Here is a 19,318-nt window from a genome sequence, read left to right on the forward strand (position 1 = left end):
GTGAATCCTTTGTTGAGGAAAAAGGAAGACATATCAGAAGGTCTACTGTGGAACGTTGCATTGTCTGAACAGGTGCGAAGGAGATGGAGAAACTGTGAGAATGGAATAGAGAACTTCAAGGATATAGGGTGTGGGGAATTGTTCTCAGGAAAGCTGCGGGAGCCCATGGGCTTGTAATGAATATTAGTTAATAGCCTATCCCCAGAAATGGAGACAGAGAAGTGGAGAAAGAGAAGGGAAAAGTTGGAGATGGACCAGGTGAATGTGAGGGAAGGCTGGAAATTGGAAGCAACGTTGATTAAACTTTCCAGGCTGAATAAAATGATCTAGAGAGGGCAAGGGGTCAAAGGGGGAGGTCCAGGTGAAGGCCAGATGCAGGCGCTTGGCCTTTCTCTTCAGCAGCACTGATTCCTGTATCTCAAAGATGGTAACTGTATCATTGCCGTTTGCTGCTCTCACCTGGTCGGGAAAATTGTACTGAGGAGACCAAAAGTAGATTGGGTGCTTGCAGGACACCTCTATTTGGTCCATGAGTGTGTCCCTGAGCTTTCAATCACCTAACATTTTAATTTGCTTGTTGCTCAAACACTGACCTCTGTTCTTGGCCTCCTTCACCTTTTCAATAAAGCTCAATGTAAGTTCAAGGAACAGCTCCTTCTCTTTTGATTGGACACTTTGGCAGAATTTTCCATAAATGAGACAAGTGCAGTGGCGGGTGTTTTGGCAGTGCCCACCCTGTTGTCTGGAACGGCAGGAACTGGCGCCCGATTCTGCACTTGGAGCCTAATTAATTATGCAAAGGCGCATATCAGTCGGAATCACCTGGTGGGTCAGGAGTTGATTCGCGCGGCCACCGTCAGCTGGCGGGTTCGAAGGTCCAGGTACCATATTTAACAGCCAGTCCAACACACAATCTCACTCCCTCCAGGCCACCAGAGATGTCTGGCAGCCAGAAAAGGAAGGCCGAGAGCCTCAAGAAGGAGGTAGTGCCCCACTTCACACATCAGGCCCTTCAGGCCTTAATCAGAGGGATGCAGGTGCCCAGGTATGTATTCTATCCCAGGGATGGCTGCAGGAAGCACGGCAGCTCCACCACTCCAGCCTGGGAGGCCGTTGCAGAGCAGGTCAGCGTGGCTGGCATCCGCACTTTAAATATCACCCAGTGCAGGAAGAGGATGAATGATCTCTTCCGCACTGCCACGATAAGTCATCCTTTAATACCTCCAATATCAAACTCTCATCATGGCATCATGCACCCAAACAGCTATTGTGTCCAGGGATCTCTCACAACCATTAGCGGGGGACACGCATCAACACTCATTCTCTCACTGAGACTTTCACATCACCACCATCTCATCTGTCATGTTGCTCACACTCCATCCCCTGGCCTTTCTGGGGAGGGCTCACCTCACACAGGGGACATGCGCCTCACCCAACCTCTGTTCCATCCCTTCCATCACATGCCTTTCTTTCTTCTACATGCAAGCCAAGCTGGCACGCAACAGGCCTAAGAGGACACAAACCAGGGGGCGGGGGATGGAGGAATGGAGACCATCATTGCCCTCACTGAGTTTGACAAGACTGGACCTGAACTGGCTGGGGAAATCAGGGATCGCTCCTGTGGGGAAGAGGAGATTGGCCTCTGCCAGCAACACAGTCTGGATCACAGCTCCATCATTGCATCAAATTCCAACATTCACAGTGAGTCCTGTGCAGTCTTATCTAGCTCATGCTCATTAGCTGAAACTCTATTTTCTATTTTCTAGTTATCAGCAGATTGAGAGCCCAAAGTCCAGTGCAAGCCCCCAGATTTCATCCAAGGAGGAAGCTCCGGAAGAACTGTACCGTACTCCCACGCATCCTCTACCAGCTCAGAGACACACACGTCAGTGGGGCACAGCTGTAGATTAGGCTTGGGCTCACTTTCTGGGGAACACCTCTCTGACACGTCCCCGCAGCAGTCAGAGGCAGGGACAGCCCAGGTCTTCGGCACTTGGAGGGCTGCTGGAGACCAGCCACCCCCTCAGTCCGAGTCAGATGATGAGTCTCTGGAAGCAGCCGCCAAATCTATGCCGAAGATGTAATGACAGGAGGCAGAACATCAGGCAGAGATTCGGCAGTCACTCAGCAGACTAGAGCGAATGATGGAGGAGTCTGCCTGTGCTCTGTCTGATGTCATGGCTCCGACATGTGAGTGCTTCGAGGTAATCATGGGAAGGCTGGCGACCACCATGGAGACCTTGGTGCAGCGGGTCTTGCCGGATTTGCGCTCGGTGCTGCACTCCATGGCCACACACCCTGGTGGGCACCAACAAGATGACATGGGGATGAGGCATCTTGACCCCCCCTCCAGGTGCACCATCTCCTGCAGATGTCAGGGCAGGGCCCTCGGGCACCCACAGGGAGGATGAGAGTCAGCCGGACACCCCAGAGGCCTCCTCTCAGGATGCTCCAAGGTTGTGCAGCTGCTCACAGCCCCTTCTGTCTGTGACCCCACCCACTCCAGCTTCTCAGGCCACTGAGGGCACTTTTGCCCCTGAGCAGGTGACTCTTATCAGGCTGGGGTCCCCAGGCCTCGGGCCACCAGAGGACGTCCACCAAGGCCATCACAGACATCGGGATGTAGCAGTCAGCAACTGCCTCCACCTCTGTTGTGGATGTCAGGGCTGCACCCTGATAGAGTTAGGAAAGTTAAGAAAAATTGAAGTCAGTTTTGGGTCACGAGTGTGCTAGACATGTAAATAAATTGCACTTTTGTCAATATATTTGATGGTTATGTGAATGTTCCTGTCAACTGAAGGCGTTGTGATTTTGTATTTTGGAATCCTCTTATTTCGAGGATTAGCTTTCCTCCCATTCAGTGATAGTGTCCCACTGTGTGATTCACATTCCTGTGATGTCAGCCTCAGTTGAACTAGTCTCTGCACCCTTTTGTTATGTCAAGGGGATGTGTTTAAAATCTTTATTTGATGTGTGTGATGTAAGCATTTCTAACCCTTCTTCCTCAAAGAACACCATTGAGTGAGGGCAGCTCATGAGCATTGATATTCTAGTGGCATTTGCGCCTCCTCAGTGGTAGTGACAGAAGAAAAGACACGGATGGGAGGAGGAGATCCCTAGGCATGTCCATATCTCAGTCCCAGCAGTATTTGCATCATCAGGTGGCGGCAAAGACTTCAAGTCTCCTCTCGCATCGCACTTGTTCCTCAGTGGGCTCTCAGTTCCCAGAGTGAAATCACTCACAGGGCCCCAGGGATCAAAGCAAAGACCATGGCCTGGCGATTCATGAGGTCAGAACACACAAGTGTGAATGCGGGACCCGTTCTCGCTGCAAGTGGGTGGACATCCCCTCAGTTGAAAGAAAATGGCATTAAGGGCTAGGAGAGACTTGGCCATATTATCTCACTTAACTTTACTCTTGTGGAACCTGTTAGCAATTAATGGATCCCGGGTACGCTTCCCACACCTTGTTTCCTCCATGATGTGATTGTGCTCATACTGACCCTCAGCAGCCTCGTGATGTTCCTAGGCTGCCAGATCTTCATCCTTTGAGGAGCTCTCATGCTCCTCCAGTTCAGCCTCTGGCAAGGGATCACCTCTTTGCGTAACCAGATTGTGAAGTGCGCAACACACTGCGATGGTACGGGAAACCCTGCTGGAAGTGTTTTGGAGTGAGCCATTTGGGGGAGACCAAGCATCTGAAGCGCATCTTCAACTGCTCTATAAGGGAGTATGTGGAGCTGTGAGCAGCGTTGTACCCCTCCTCGGAATGGCTGAAGGCGAAGCACCGGTGTTATCAGCCAGCATTTCAGTGGGCACCCCTTATTCCCAAGCAGCCAGCCCTGCAGACGTAATGGCCCCTTTAAAATCTCATGTATATGGGATTGATTCAGGATGTAGGAGTCATGGCAAATCCCAGGGTATCTATTATATCTCTAACTTTATCCAAGTATGATGAAAGATCATTGACCTGAACCATTAGATGGAATTTAATGCTCCCCCAGAAGTGGGCTGGGAGGAACCATAAAATTGGGTGGGTTAGAGTGATGGAGGCCTTGTAGCATAGTGGGTAGCATCCCGACCACTGAGCCAAAAGATCCAGGTTCAAGTCCCACTTCAGGACTTATGATGGCCATGGAAGCTGTGTTCATAATGCAGCTGAGCAGGTTGATTGTCAACCTGTAAATTTAGGGGCCTGTAAATAATAAGGGCATGTCATGTGGGTAAACTGTCAGGTGGACCCTGGAAGGCATGCCTATGGCCTGGTGGGGGCTCCCTCCTTCTCAGGCACCTTGTTCCCAAGGGCTGCCAGCAGCAATTGAGGGACATGCAAGAAGCCCCCCAAACCCAACCTCACCCTTTAAAGTGCCCTCCCTTCCTTCCACTCTCAGGGGTATCCCTGACTAGTTCCAGTAGCCCTGCCCCAGTTGTATCAAATCATTACTGCAGCAGTTCAGGATGAGGGCCCACCACCACTTTCTTAAGTTAATTAGGGATTTGCAATAACTGCCAGCAATATCCCATCCTGAGAATGAAATAAAAAACAATGAGGACTTATTAAAGGTTTATATAGGCTCATCATTACCTCTTGACTACTAATGGTAAAATGTGGAATTCCATTAGCTTTATTTTACAAACTTATCAATCTGAGATCTTGTGATCTCCTACCACACCAAATTTACAATACAATTATTGCATTATTTTTTTACCAAAATGTGAAATTTCATTCCTAGCGATATTGACTTACATCCAGCATTATTCAACCCATTCCCCCTTCTTATCAGTATTGCTTTACAGCTTTCTCTGGCCTTCTAAAGAATTAACAGTATCTCTTATTTTGATATAATCCGCAAAGTTTGGCACCGGCCCTTCCAGGTCTATATCTAAGTCATTGATATGTATATGCATTGAACAGAAATGATCCAGAACTGAACTTTCTGGGACATATGGAGGAAACTTAACCTGTTATTCTCTTCCTAATTACATATCTCTTAATCTTCTCTAATAATTTCCCATATGGTACAATGAAAAACACTCTCCCAAAGTCCATGTGCATTGCATCCACTACACTTTCCCACCAACCACATATTGTTTACTCTTTAACCAATTCTGTGAGGATTATCAAGCATGATTTTCCTATTTGAAACTGGCTACGTCTCACCAGACAGTTTTTCACATAAAGTCTTTTGCACGAAGGCTTTGTGTCCTAATCTAAAATCTGGGTTCATTGTAATTGATAGAAAAGATTTCCATTTTTATTTGCTTATTTTGTGTTTGACTCCGTATACTGAATTCACCGTTAAGGATAACATTACAAAAATTACATCAATGTGGGAACAGCTTAGGCTACTTTAACCCATTACTAAAATCAACCTATCAATTTCTACCACTGCCCCCACCACCACCACCCCCACTCCCGGCATATTTAAAAAAAATACTGAGATTACACTGGCCCTTTAAATGTCACTGATTCAGGTCCATAAATTACAGGCACTTCACTTTATAATGGAGTCATCTCCCATTCCAATCTTCTACTTGAGCTTTAGGTATGAGATATACAGGTCATGCTCAACATTATCTGCTTCTATTTGCACATAAAACCATAAAAAGAGGACATTTTACATTGTGCTTATTTACAAAACATCATAATTAATCTAATTATGCAAAGTTGAGAAGACGCAAATTTGTGCCCGTGAGTGCATAATTTTCTTTGGAGCTTGAAATGTTGTTCCTAGCATATAATAACTTTAAAACTCCATTTGCTAATTTACCATTATGTATATTCTAAATGGAGAAAACTTGACTCAAGCATTTTGGTTCCAATGTTTGCTTTCTGCTGATGCTTGAATTTTACTAACGCATAATTTCAGAAAGAAAGCCTTATTGCAGTGTATGGTTTGTGTTTTCAGTTCTTGATCCAATATGAGCAGAAGTCTTTATAATTAGACTGGCAGACAACTGTATTGTAAAAACTACTGTCCAATTTCACAGTGGGAACTCTGTGTGACAATTAGTGCTGCTAGTTTATATTTTTTGAAGGAAAGGAGGGAGAGGAATACATTGATGCTTATGCCTGCCATTATTTTACATTCACAATTATGATAGTTTTATACCTGCAAATTAGTTTCACAGTCAAATTAATATTGCGCACCATAAATTTTTACAGCTTTCTTTAATTGCATGGTGTGTTATACACAGAACTGGAAATGTCTCTCAAATTGTTGCAGCAATTTGCATTTCACAACATGGCAGTCAAACCTTCATTCAAACCACTACTTGTTTTTAATTCTTTGATTTATAATAGGCTGTTCAGCAACATATCCAGATAATACTTTTCACTCCTGCCAGTTGGTTTTTCTAAACACATAGAAAATAAATCTTTACAACTTGAGAGGAGCTGCAGCATGTACACTGTAACTTTCAGAGTCACGTAATTTGATAGGCATGTGGGATCCATCACCGTCAACTGGAAACCACTTGTGTCCAATTTGCCATTTTTAAAATATTGATCTTTAACACTGAATGCAGTACAGGATAATATGTAGCTTTGGGCTGTTCTCCAGTCAGCAATATATCAAATGACTGAGATAAGAAAAAATAAAGAAAGAACCCATTTACCTCTTCAAATCTGTTCCTTCTGCAACCATGCAAAATCTGCTTGGCCTGTGCCATTGATTTATTGTCAATTATTTTACATTCTTTTGATGGAATATGCTGCAAAAAATTCTACCTGAACCCTAAAACATTGTAGAGTTTCCTTATGCAAGCCTTACATTTCCATTATTCAATCATGCTGAGTTTCAAAGGACAAATTTTCATGGTCCCAGAAAGTATCATTGAAAACCATCAGCTAAAATGTGAATCGCACTCTGCCTCCATTTTCATTTCTTCACTGTGAGTAAATTCAGTTGGGCACCAGTCTTGCACCTCCTGTTTCATTAAGCTCAGTGAAGACAGGCATTTCACTCCAGATTCTTTCAAAAGCCTCACATATGAAATTTTAGCCAATGCTTCCTGAAATAGCAGATATTTCCTTATTTGATCACTTCAGAGTGTTTTGGTTACCTCCTTAAATAATTCTAAGTTGTGACCTATCATAATTAACACTGCAATACTGACCATCTTTTACGTCATCTATCTTCCTATTGTGTCACCAAATATCTTGTCGATGCATGTATTTGCTAACTAACTTGCCATTTTTATGATTTTCTTGGCCACATTTTTATGGCAATATTTAACACTGAAGCGTCCGATGTAAACATTTAGAATGGCAGTCCTCCATGGGTGAATTTTAATTATTGGCCAAGAGAAGATTGGACACCCTTAAACTTTCATCAACGTTAAGAGATAGGTGTGAGGATGAGGGCTCTGAGAGGTTCTTCTGGGGTGGGGGTACTTCTGGTGCAGGGGGTGGGCATTAAGACAGTGTTGGGAAATCCTGCTCCTGTTGCTTCAAAAGGAAATTAAAGATCAGGTTTAGTCCATTTCAACCTCTTGGCTGGCCCCAACTTTCTTCATCCTGATGGGAAAGCTACATAACTTTCCAATGCAGACATGAGTCAAAATCACAGACAGATCCTGAATTTTTTTTATTTCTTCATGGGATGTAGGCATTGCTGGCAAGGTCAGCAATTGTTGCCCATCCCTAATTGCCCTTGAATCCAGTTAATAAATCTGGAATATAAAGCTAGGCTCAGTAATGGTTACCATGATAGGCTTGATAGGCCATTTCAGAGGACAGTTAACAGTCGACCACATTGCTATGAATCTGGAATCACCTGGAGGCCAGACCGGGTAAGGATGGCAGATTTCCTTTCCTAAAGAATATTAGTGAACCAGATGGGTTTTTACAACAATCAGTGATGGTTTCATGGTAACCATTACTGAGCCTAGCTTTATATTCCAGATTTATTGACTGGATTCAAATTCCACCGGCTGTTGTGGTGGGATTTGAACCCATGGTCCCAGAAATTTCACCAGTGACATTACCACTAAGCCACCAACACCCTGATTATGTAATTGGACGCTGCTCTGTCTATTTAAGGAAGGATTCATAGCCTCATTTCCAGATGCCTGAGTAAAAATCATGGTCACAAGACGTGGGTGGTTTCTAATGGATAAGCAAAGCTGGGCCGGTAGAGCTAATATCACCCCCTATGTAAACGGTTGCTTCTAATGATCTAATTGTAGGTTCTGGCCAATAGGTGATGCTACTGAATGAGTTTCTGCTTTTTCTCTCAACTCAACCACCATAAAAATGATATACATGAATTCATTGTGTGCAATGCCTCAGGCAGTTTGTTAGGAATATAACAATTGGAAAAAGCAAAGCTCAAGTGGTTTATCAACATCATTTGAAATCCAAGTTACTACATCCTGCCAACTCATCAATCCTGTATCATCCACCTGCAGTATGGGGAGTTCATGAGTTACCAACCTAAGAAACAAAAGCTGAGTAGGCTGTTTGGCCCTTGAAGCATGCTCCACCATTCAGCAAGACCATCGCTGATCTTTTACCTTCCTGCATTATTTCACATTCTTTTGATGGAAAGTGCTGCAAAAAAATTCTACCTGAACCCAAAAACATTGCAGGGTTTAATTGTGTAATCCTTACATTTCCATTCTTCAATCACGTTGAGTTTCAAAGAACACACTTTCATCATTCCAGAAAGTGTCATTGAAAACCATCTGCTAAAACGTGAATCATATCCTGCCTCCATCTTCATTTCTTCACTGTGATCAATTTAATTAGGCATCAGTTATCTGCTTTAGGCCACGTAGGTATATGCCAATAATGTCTATCAGGCCAAACAGCAAACTTCAATTTTTTTTATTCATTCATGAGATGTGGGAATTGCTGGCAAGGCAGCATTTATTGGCCACTCCCAATTGCCCTTGAGCAGGCATTGATGAACTGCCTTATGGAACTGCAAATGTCCACGTGGTGAAGATATTCCCACAGCGTTGTTAGAGAATGCGTTTCAGGATTTTGATTCAGCAACAATGTAAAACAGTAATATATTTCCAAGTCAGAATGGTCTGGGACTTGGAGGGGAGCTTGCAGATGGTGGTGTTCCCATGCACCTGCTGCTGTCATCCTACTAGATGGTAGAGGTCATAGGTTAGGTGGTGTTGTCAAAGGAGTTTGATGATTTGCTCCAGTGTATTTCCTAGTTCGTAGACACTACAGTCATGGTGCACCAGTGGTGGATGGAATGAATGCATACGGTGGTGGATAAGGTACTGATCAAGCAGGCTGCTTTGTCCTGGATGGTGTTATTGGAGCTCCACTCATCCAAACAAGTGGAGATTATTGCATCACGCTCTTAACTTGCTTCTTGTAATGGTGGACAGGTTTTGGGGAGTCAGGAGGTCAGTTATTCACCACAGAATTCCCAGCGTCTGACCTGCTCTTGTACTCATTTATGTGACTCATCCAGTTAATTTTCTGGTCAAAGGTACCCCTAGGATGTTGATAATGGGAGATTCAATGACAGTGATGCCATTGAATGCCAAGGGAATGCTGTTAGGGGCTTTTTTGTTGAAGATGGTCATTGCCTGGCAGTTATGTGACAAAGATAGGTAGGAAAGTAAATTGTAAAGATGACATAAGGAGGCTACAAAGGGACATATATAGGTTAAGTGAGCGGGCAAAGATCTGGAAATGGAGCATAATTTGAGGCAAATGTGAAATTGTCAATTTTGGCAGGAAGAATAAAAAAGCTTATCATCTAAATGGTGAGAAATTGTAGAGCTCTGAGGTTCAGAGGGATCTGGGTGTCCTCGTGCATGAATCACAAAAGGTGAGTATGCAGGTACAGAAAGTTATTAAGAAAGCTAATAGAATGTTATCATTTATTGTGAGGGGAATTGATTACAGAAGTAGGGGAGTTATGCTTCAGCTATACAGAGCACTAGTGAGAACATGCTTGGAGTACTGTGTACAGTACTGGTCTCTTTATTTATGGGAAGATGTAAGTGCATTAGAAGCAGTTCAGAGAATTTTTACTAGGCTAATACTAGAAGTGGGCCGGTTGTCTTATGAGGAAAGTTTAGACAGGCTATACTTGTATCCACTGGAGTTTAGAAAAGAGGCGACTTGATCGAAACCTTTAAGATCCTGAGGGGTCTTGACAGGGTGGATGTGAAGAAGATGATTCCCCTTGTGGGAGAATCTAGAACTAGGGGTCATTGTTTAAAAATAAGAGGTCTCCTATTTAAAATGGAGATGAGGCAAAATGTTTTCTCTGAAGGTTCTGAGTCTTTGGAACGCCCTTCCTCAAAAAATGGTGGAAGCAGAGACTTTGAATATTTTTAAGGCAGAGCTAGAAAGATTATTGATTAACACGGGGATGAAAGATTATCGGGGGTAGGCAGGAATGTGGAGTTGAGGTTACAATCAGATTAGCCGTGATCTTATTGAATGGTAGAGCAGGCTTGAGGAGCCAAGCGGCTTACTCCTGCTCCTATGTTTGTATGAAAAATGTTATTGCCACTTATCAGCCAATCCTGATCTTTGTCCAGGTCTTAGCGCATGCTAGTGTGGACTGCTTCATTATCTGAAGAATCGTGAATGGAACTGAACACTGTAATCTGCAGCGAACACCTCCACTTCTGACCTCCAACAACCACAACTTGTCTAGGTATGATTCCAGCCAGTGCAGAGCTTTCCCCTGATTCCCATTGACTTTTGCCAGGGCTTCTTGATGCCAAACTTGGTCGAATGCTACTTTCATATTAAGAGAAATCACTCTCACCTCACCTACAGTTGTACAGGTCATTGGTAAGGCCACATCTATAGTACTGTGTACTGTTTTGGCCTCCTTATTTAAGAAAGGGCATAATTTCATTGGAAGCAGTTCAGAGAAGGTTCACTAGATTGGTTCCTGGAATAAGGATGTTATCTAATGAGGAAAAGTTAGACAGGTTAGATCTGCATCCATTGGAGTTTAGAAGAATGAGAGGTGATCTTATTGAAACATATATCTTGAGGGTCTTGACAAGGTGGATGCTGAAAGGGTGTTTCCCCTTATGGGAGAGACTAGATCTAGGGGACACGGTTTAAGTATAGGGGGACTCCCATTTAAGACAGAGATGGGAAGAAATTTTTTCTCTCTGAGGGTTGTAAGTCTGTGGAAGTCTCTTCTCCAGAGAGTGGTCATTGAATATTTTTAAGGCAGAGATAGATTGACTTTTGACTAACAGGGGAGTCAAAGGTTATAGGGGGTAGGCAGAAAAGTGGCATTCAGGCCACAATCAGATCAGCCATGGTCTTATTGAATGGCAAGCTAGCTCAAGGGGTCCAACAGCATACTCCCACTCCTAATTTATATGAGTGTATGTACGTATGTACCTCTGGAATTTAACCCTTTTGTCCATGTTTGGTACCAAAGGTTGCAATGAGTTGTGGAGCTGAGTGTCCTGGCAGAAGACAACATGGGCATTGGTGAGCAGGGTATTGCTGAGTGAGTGCTGCTTGATAGCACAATCGATGACCCATTCCATCTTTCTGCTGATGATTGAGAGTAAGCTGTTGAGGCAGTAATTGGCTGCATTGGATTTGTTCTGTTTTTTCAGACAGTACATACCTGGGCAATTTTCCACATTGTCGGGTACATGCTGTGTTGTAGCTGTACTGGAATAGATTGATTACAGGCACAGCTAAACCTGGAGCACAAGTTTTTAGCTCTGCAGCTTGAGTATTGTTGGGGCACATAGCCTTTGCATTATCCAGTGCCTTCAGTCATTTCTTCACATCATATGGAGTGAATTGAATTGGCTGAAGACTGGCATCTGTGATGCTGGGGGATGTTAGTAGGAGGCCAAGAGAGATCATCCATTTGGCACTTCTAGCTAAAGATGGTTGCAAAGGCTTCAGCCTTTATCTTTTGCACTGACACCTGGGGTCCTCCATCATTGACGATGGGAGTATTTATGGAGTCTCCTCTTGTTGGTTCCTTCATTGTCCTGCACTGTTTATGACTGGATGTAGCAGGACTGCAGAAGTTAGACCTGATCCATTGGTTATGGGATTATTTAGCTCTGTCTATAACATGCTGCTTCCCCTGTTTAGCATGCATGTAGTCTGTGTTGTAGCTTTATCAGTTTGGCTCTTCATTTTTCTTCACTTCATGCCTGATGCTGAGCGTGGTTTCCCTAAACTTGTCATTGAACCAGGGTTGGTCCCCTAGCTTAATGGGAATATTAAAGTAATATTTATAAATGCAAGGCCATGAGGTTGTGGTGGAATATAATTCCGCTGCAGCTGATGACTCATGGCGCTTCATGGATGCCCAGTATTGAACTGCTAATTCTGTTCTGAATCTATCCTATTTAGCACCATGGTAGTGCCACACAACCTGATAGAGGGTGTACACAGGCAGGACTTAAGCTACACAAGGACTGTGTGGTCGTCATTCCTACCAACGCTTTGCATTCAATAAGATCATGGCTGATCTACATCAACTCCACTGTTCTGCTTTATCACCACAACCTTTGATACCTTTAGTGCCTAGGAGTCTATCTCAATCTTGAATATATTCAGTAGCCCAGCAGCTCCCTGGGATAAAGAATTCCAAATGTTCACAGTGAAGTATCTTCTGCTCATTTCAGCCCTAAATGACTAAACTTTGACCTACATTCTGTGATCATAGTTCTAAACTCCCCAGCTAGGGGGAAACTTCTCAGCATGTACCTTGTCAAGTTCCCTAAGAATGTTAAATATTTCAATGATGTCACCTCCTTTTTCCACACGCTACAAATGATTGTCTGAACTATTAAGGCTACTTTAACTGATACTCCACAGTTTACATAAAACATGGGGAAGATAAATCTAATTCACACCCTGAGTTTTGAAAATACCAAATATTCAAAATGGTCTCTTTCCAGGTCTTGACCAATGCGAACAGGTAACGTTCAATATGATAGAAATAATTTAAAAATACAGTTTAAAATGCATCCATTAAAGTGAGTATACATACTATATTGGTGCATGTTGACGGTATCATGATGAGTTTCACCCAGACTGATGCACATTGCAGAATCTTCTGGAGGTGATGGGGGTCTCAGCCACAAGCAGGAGAGCTGGCGAGACCCCAACATTGCCTCTTTTCAAGAAGACCCACCACATCTTGTGCCACTGAGGCACTTAATAGGCCAGCGGTAGGCCTTTCCCTGGAGCCAAGGATCCCAGGAGGCAGAAGTCCGTCTGCCAAGAGGTGCCGGCCAACTAGATGCCAGCATCGCTCCTGTACTCAGCAGCACCACTGGGGAGGCGATGGCTGCTGGTGGTATTACACCCACCTAAGGCCTTAGATTGAGGGGGGATGTGGGCACAGGTGAATGATGGCAGGTGGGAGTGTCACCAAGTGGGTCTCATGGGTGGGTGGTGATGGGGGCTGGCAGCAAGGAAGGGGGTGGCTTTCAGTAGGCATCTCCACCTCCTGATGCCAGGTCCCTTAATCAGGCCACTGAGTGTCCTTGAACGAGGGACCCACCTGGGAGCCCAATGGGTTAATACCAGTGGCGGCAGGAGCAGGTGTGAATGGCCACTTAAGGCCTCGACTGATGGCAGGGTGGAAGACTGTCCACGGAGCTTCCTGTCCTTGACTTAATTGAGGTGGAGGCAGGAAGGCGTTGGGGTCCCCACCTACCACCCTCTCATCTGATTAAATGCCCCCTGCTACCAAACTTGTCACGGGAGGACATGGACAGATGGAGCTTTGGTAGAATGGTGAGGTCAAGATCAAGCAGGTACTTTCCTTGTGTTGGTTCTCTCACCACCAGCCATAAGCCCAGCCTGGCAGTTATTTCCTACAGGGCTCGGATGGCTTGGTCAGTGGTGGTGCTACTGAGCTACTCTTGATGATGGGCATTCTGTGCTGTGGCTGCCCTTCAGTGCTTCTTCCATGTTTAACATGGAAGAATACTGATTCATCAACTGAAGGGAGGGTGGTGGATGGTAATCAGCTGTTTTCCTTGCTGATGTTTGACTTGTGCCATGAAACTTCATGCTGTCTGATGTCAATGTTGAGGACTTCCAGGGCCACTCCCTTCTGACTGTAAGCCACTGTGCCAACACCTCTGGTAGGTCTACCCTGCTGGTGGGACAAGACACACTCGGGGTTGGTGATGGAGGAGTCTGGGATGTTGGATGAAAGTTATGATTCTGTGAGTATGACAACGTCAGGCTGTGATCTGATTCACCTGTGGGACAGCTCCCCTAATTTTGGTACAAGTCACAAGATATTAGTGAGGAAGACTTTGCAGGGTTGACTGGGCAGGGTTTGCCTTTGTCGTATCTGAATCCAATGTCTAGTTTGACACTGGCTGCTCCATGAGATTTGATCCTTATTATACTTAACAAGAATAACTGACTTCTTTGTCTCAAATGAGAGGACTTTTGTGTAATTCGATTTGCAGTGTAGATATATCATGTTTTATTCCCATACACATTAGAACAGAAAATATGCTGAGGTAGATTTAAAAGGAATTGCTTGATAACTTCTGTACAGTTAGTACACTGTCTATCATAAGTGATTCTCAAAGATCTCTGATGAACTTGGGTGTTCTATGTGCATATGCTCCGTTTATATTAAATAGAATGCATAGGCGCATTATTACTAAGAATCCACAGAAAAGTTATTTCCCTGAACTGTATGAAATCTTAAATTATATATATTTTTAGCAACATCTTATTCAGTCAGTCTCAGTTTTTGGAATGTCCTGTTGATCCTAATGTAATTTGTATATTTGTAGACAATATTTTGTTTGTCTCAGTGCAACAGCAAATTTATTTCCTCCTGTCAGTGTGGAACTTGCATCTATGTCTAATGTGTGCGCTCAGAATAATGTCATGTTAAAAGAGGAGCTGTTGTGCACACACTGTGCATCAGTGTGGGTGAAACTCATCTGTCTGAGTGTATGATGCCCTCATATACATCAATATAGTGTGTACACTTATTTTAATGGATGCATTCTAACAGATATTTTTTAAAAATGACATCAATTGTATTGACATTTGTTGATGAGAATTAAGAACTGAAAGGAAAACATTTTGGAATATTTGGTATTTTCAAAATCCAAGGTGTTAATCGGATTTGTCTTATCCACGTTTTAACTAAACTGAGGAATATCATGTGAAGCACCCTTAATATTTCAGGCTATCATTTGTACCATAATGTGGAAGAATGAGAGGTACATAAAATTCTTAGAGGACTTGACAGGCTAGATGCTGAGAAGCTATCTCCGTCACTGGGGAGTCTAGAACTCAGTTCTTGATTTCAGGATAAGGGGGTTAATCATTTAGGACTGAGATCAGGAGAAAATGCTTCACTTAGAGGGTTATGAATCTTTGGGATTCTTTACCCCAGAGAGCTGTGGATGCTCCATCCTTGAGTATATGCAAGACTGAGACAGACTTCTGGGCACTAAGGGAGTCGAGGGATATGGCAAAAGGGCAGGAAAGTACAGCTAATGTAGGAAATAAGCCACAAACTTATTGAACGTAGATCAGTCTTGAGAGGGTCATATGGTCTATTCCTGCTCTTATTTCTTACATTCTTATGACATGTCACAAAAGTGATAACCATTGGTGGCATATGATTTGTTTCAGCATTATATTGAACTAACAATGGTAGCACTGTAGTCAGCTCAGGGAATTTAAAATAACACTTACTGTATACGGTTTTAACAACTTTGGTTCATTTTTATGAAGCTGTCAATGAGAAGCAATTATTCAAGTTGAAGTCTGCCTTTTTAGGATTGGTTGTAAATGCCCATGGAGAGTGTTTGTGTTGTTTTGACTTGGGTGATTCTGTAAAATGACCAACATCGTTCAGCCGGTTATTACGTATCTCTCTCAATTTTCATTTTTACTGATTTCAGTGAAAATGTAAAGCAGCAGAGATGTATAATGGGTAGTTCAGTTAATATTGTCTATTTTATCTCCGAAAATCATGTCAGGATTTCTGGAATACAGTGGCATCATCAAATTAAGATTGTTACTGATTTGCCGCAATGTTCTATACTTCCATCATGCATACATTTTATTGATGCACAATGTTATTTTCAAAAATCCGTTTTATATTTTCACAAATGGTACATCAGTAGTGAACAGCTTAAAGCACTGAGAGGGTTCTTGTATGTTTGGAAAATGAATCATGGATCTAATTTATATATTTATGGCTTTGGGAAGATTAATATTTATAACATGTTATGAGTTATAGAAAAACTCACTTAGGCGGAAGTGATATTGATTTTGTACTAATCAGGGCCAGATAACATGCATTTCTAAAAGGCAGTTTGCGCATTTCCAAAGTTTATACAACTCTGAGAAAAATGACAGTAAGAATAGGTAAAGGAATGCAGATTATTTGGTTTATTTGTACTTTTGAAAAACATGTTATAAGGCATTATATCAGTGACACATATGACACAAATGGAAAAGGATTAGGAGAAATGTGGTGGCGAGGATGGAGAAATGATTGAAAGACAGAAAACAAAGGGTAGTGGCAAAAGAGACATAAAGTTGAGGCCCGTGGTGTTGCACAAGGGGTTGTTTTTATTTACTATGCATACATATAATCTGGATTTAGGAATTGAGTGACAACATTAAAATTTGCTGATGAAATCAAACTGGTGGGTATAACAAATCTGCCGAGCACTCTGAAAGACTGTGTCAAGTCATTGATTGACCATCATGCTGAGGAAACGTGTAGCAAATGTAATTGAAGGTGAATAAATGCATTTTGCAAAAAAGAACGGATGAAGCAGAATGCATCTTAAGTAGTAGCATTTCAAGTAGAGGACCAAAGAAGCCTTGATGTGCAAATATATAGGTCATTAAATGTGGCAGAACAAATATAGATAAAACGGTAACTTATTGTATCTAGGGCCCTGACAATTAGAATTTCCCATTACTATCATTTGCCTATTATTGTAGACTACATGCCTCACACCCGCATCAATTGTGTGAGCTGCAACGATACTAATATTAGTATTTGCATCCACTGTACCACCCTGCTACCTGTGACAACAATATATGTTTTGTGGTGTAAAAGTATTGGTTTGTGTAACAATCTGTTTAAGTTTGTTTTTCTCTTGAAACACTTGTTTCTTGTTCTCTGGAGGGGTATGCTCTTTGTATATACTAAATACATGTGTATACTATACCTCAAAGCACAGGAGAAGTACCAGCAGAGTTGCCTTCACAAGATCCTCCAAAACTGGTGGCAAGAAAGGTGGTTCAGCAGTAGCATCCTCTCCCAAGCCAACAAGTCCAGCATCGAGAAGCTGATCACACAAAACCAGCTCTGCTGGGTGGGACCTGTCGTTCATATGCCTGACACCAGACTCCCGAAGCAACTGCTCCATTTGGAACTTGGTTGTGGCTGGAGATTCCCAGGATGATAATGGAAACACTTTTTAGGAATGTTCCCTAAACATCCCAGAATAGGTCAAACTTGCCCGTCGACTCATGGGAGACCTTGGCTTGTGACTGACCAAAATGGAGAAGGCTCCTTTGGGAAGGCACTGAGCACATCGAGAAACTTTGATGGAAATGTGCAGATCAAGGCAAAGTCACAATGTCAGAGGGAGCACACAAACCTCCAAACAGCCCATCTACCCAACCCTTCAAACACCATCTGCCCTGTGTATGGCAGTCTGCAAATCTTGCACTGGACTTATCAGCCATCTATGAACCCACTGAACCGGAGTGGAAGCAAGCCATTGTTGATCCCGAGGGACTGCCCAAGAAGAGGAGTTATTGTATGTAAACACTAGAGACTGCTAGTGGATTAAGCGGCTTGTGTACACGGGTGTTTTTGCAAGATCAATTCCAGCAATCTATATCAGGTGGAACTATCTCCCCCTTGGTGCTTCTGCTCAATTACAACTTCTACTCAATTGTTTTTGGCAGTAACTCCACCTTTGAAGAGATCGTCACAAACACGTTTTTTTCAGTACATTAAATACAGCAAAGCGTTTCATAGGATATATGGCACAGTAACAGGCCATTCAGCCCTACCTATGCCTGTGTTTGTGCTTCACTTGAGTTCCCTCCCATCTTCTCTCATTGAAAACTACCATTGTAACTATATACTACTTCTCCCTTGTCTAGTTTCCCCTTAAATGCATCTATACTATTCGCTTCAACCACTCCCAGTGTAGCGAGTTCCACATTCTCACTATTCTTTGACTAAAGAAGTTTCTTCAAGTATTCTTCTCTAGTATAATGACTGAGTAAATAAGAAATCAATCGTTAAGAGTTAAACCAAAATAAATCAGTTTATAATTTACTATAGCTATTTCATCAAATTGCCAAAGTAAGCTTTATATTTTTCATCACAGATCTTCCATAATCAATCTGCAGGATATGAAAGTGCTGTGAACTATTAATCTCATTTCTTAACAATATTGCAATGCATGATTTTTATAAATTAGCTACAATAAAAATGTTATATCATTGTATTTACTCCAAAGGACCACAGCAAATTTGATATACATATCAATGATTTATCTGATATTAGGCAAGCTGCATTCTACATTTATATACATTTAGGTTAACTCTTGTAATATCCTATGAAAAAATAAGGTAAAATACGAGGGAAAAATAGAATATTTTTGATCACGAGATCTTTGCCATGTTACTGCTGTTTTACTTTTTCTGTTTTTACTTGTTCTGCTGTCTTTAGCATGCAGAGAACCATTGAGTTATAGTGGAAATATATTCATGATAAACATTGATGTCATTGGAGACTATATTTAATGTAAGTATTGATATGTACATAACTGTCTCATCAACATGGGCAAAAAGATTCTAATTCATATCAGATTATGATTTTTTTTACAGTTGAAATAAATCCATAACTGCAAAATGTTACTTTATTACTCATACAGCAGTATACACCATTGTTATTGAATGAGAAAAGATGTACATGAACCGTCTTTAAAGTTTTATGTTTCATTGAACTGTTTTTCAAATATGTGAATGGTTGTCATGGTGATGGGTTTCAAGGACTGTTGTGCTGTTCGTGATCCTTTTGTTCTTGTGGAGTTAGTGCTGAGATATTGATAAATTAATCACGTGGGGCTAGTGATAGTCAAAAGGGCAATGGGTAGAGAGCAAAACAAAAAGGAGCAAATATAATCACGGTCAGATCAGACAAGCAAAGGACAGAAAGGGGCATCAGGTGGAAGGCAAAACTGAGTGGACTGAGGGCAAGTAAGAAGCATCAGAAGGTTTGTATCAGAGGTGTGAAGTGATAAGAGTTGTGTGGATGTGTAAACACCTTAAGGTCATTGAGCAGTGAAAGCA

This window comes from Carcharodon carcharias, chromosome 2 (genome assembly GCF_017639515.1).
Source record: "Carcharodon carcharias isolate sCarCar2 chromosome 2, sCarCar2.pri, whole genome shotgun sequence".
In the NCBI taxonomy this organism is placed as follows: domain Eukaryota; kingdom Metazoa; phylum Chordata; class Chondrichthyes; order Lamniformes; family Lamnidae; genus Carcharodon; species Carcharodon carcharias.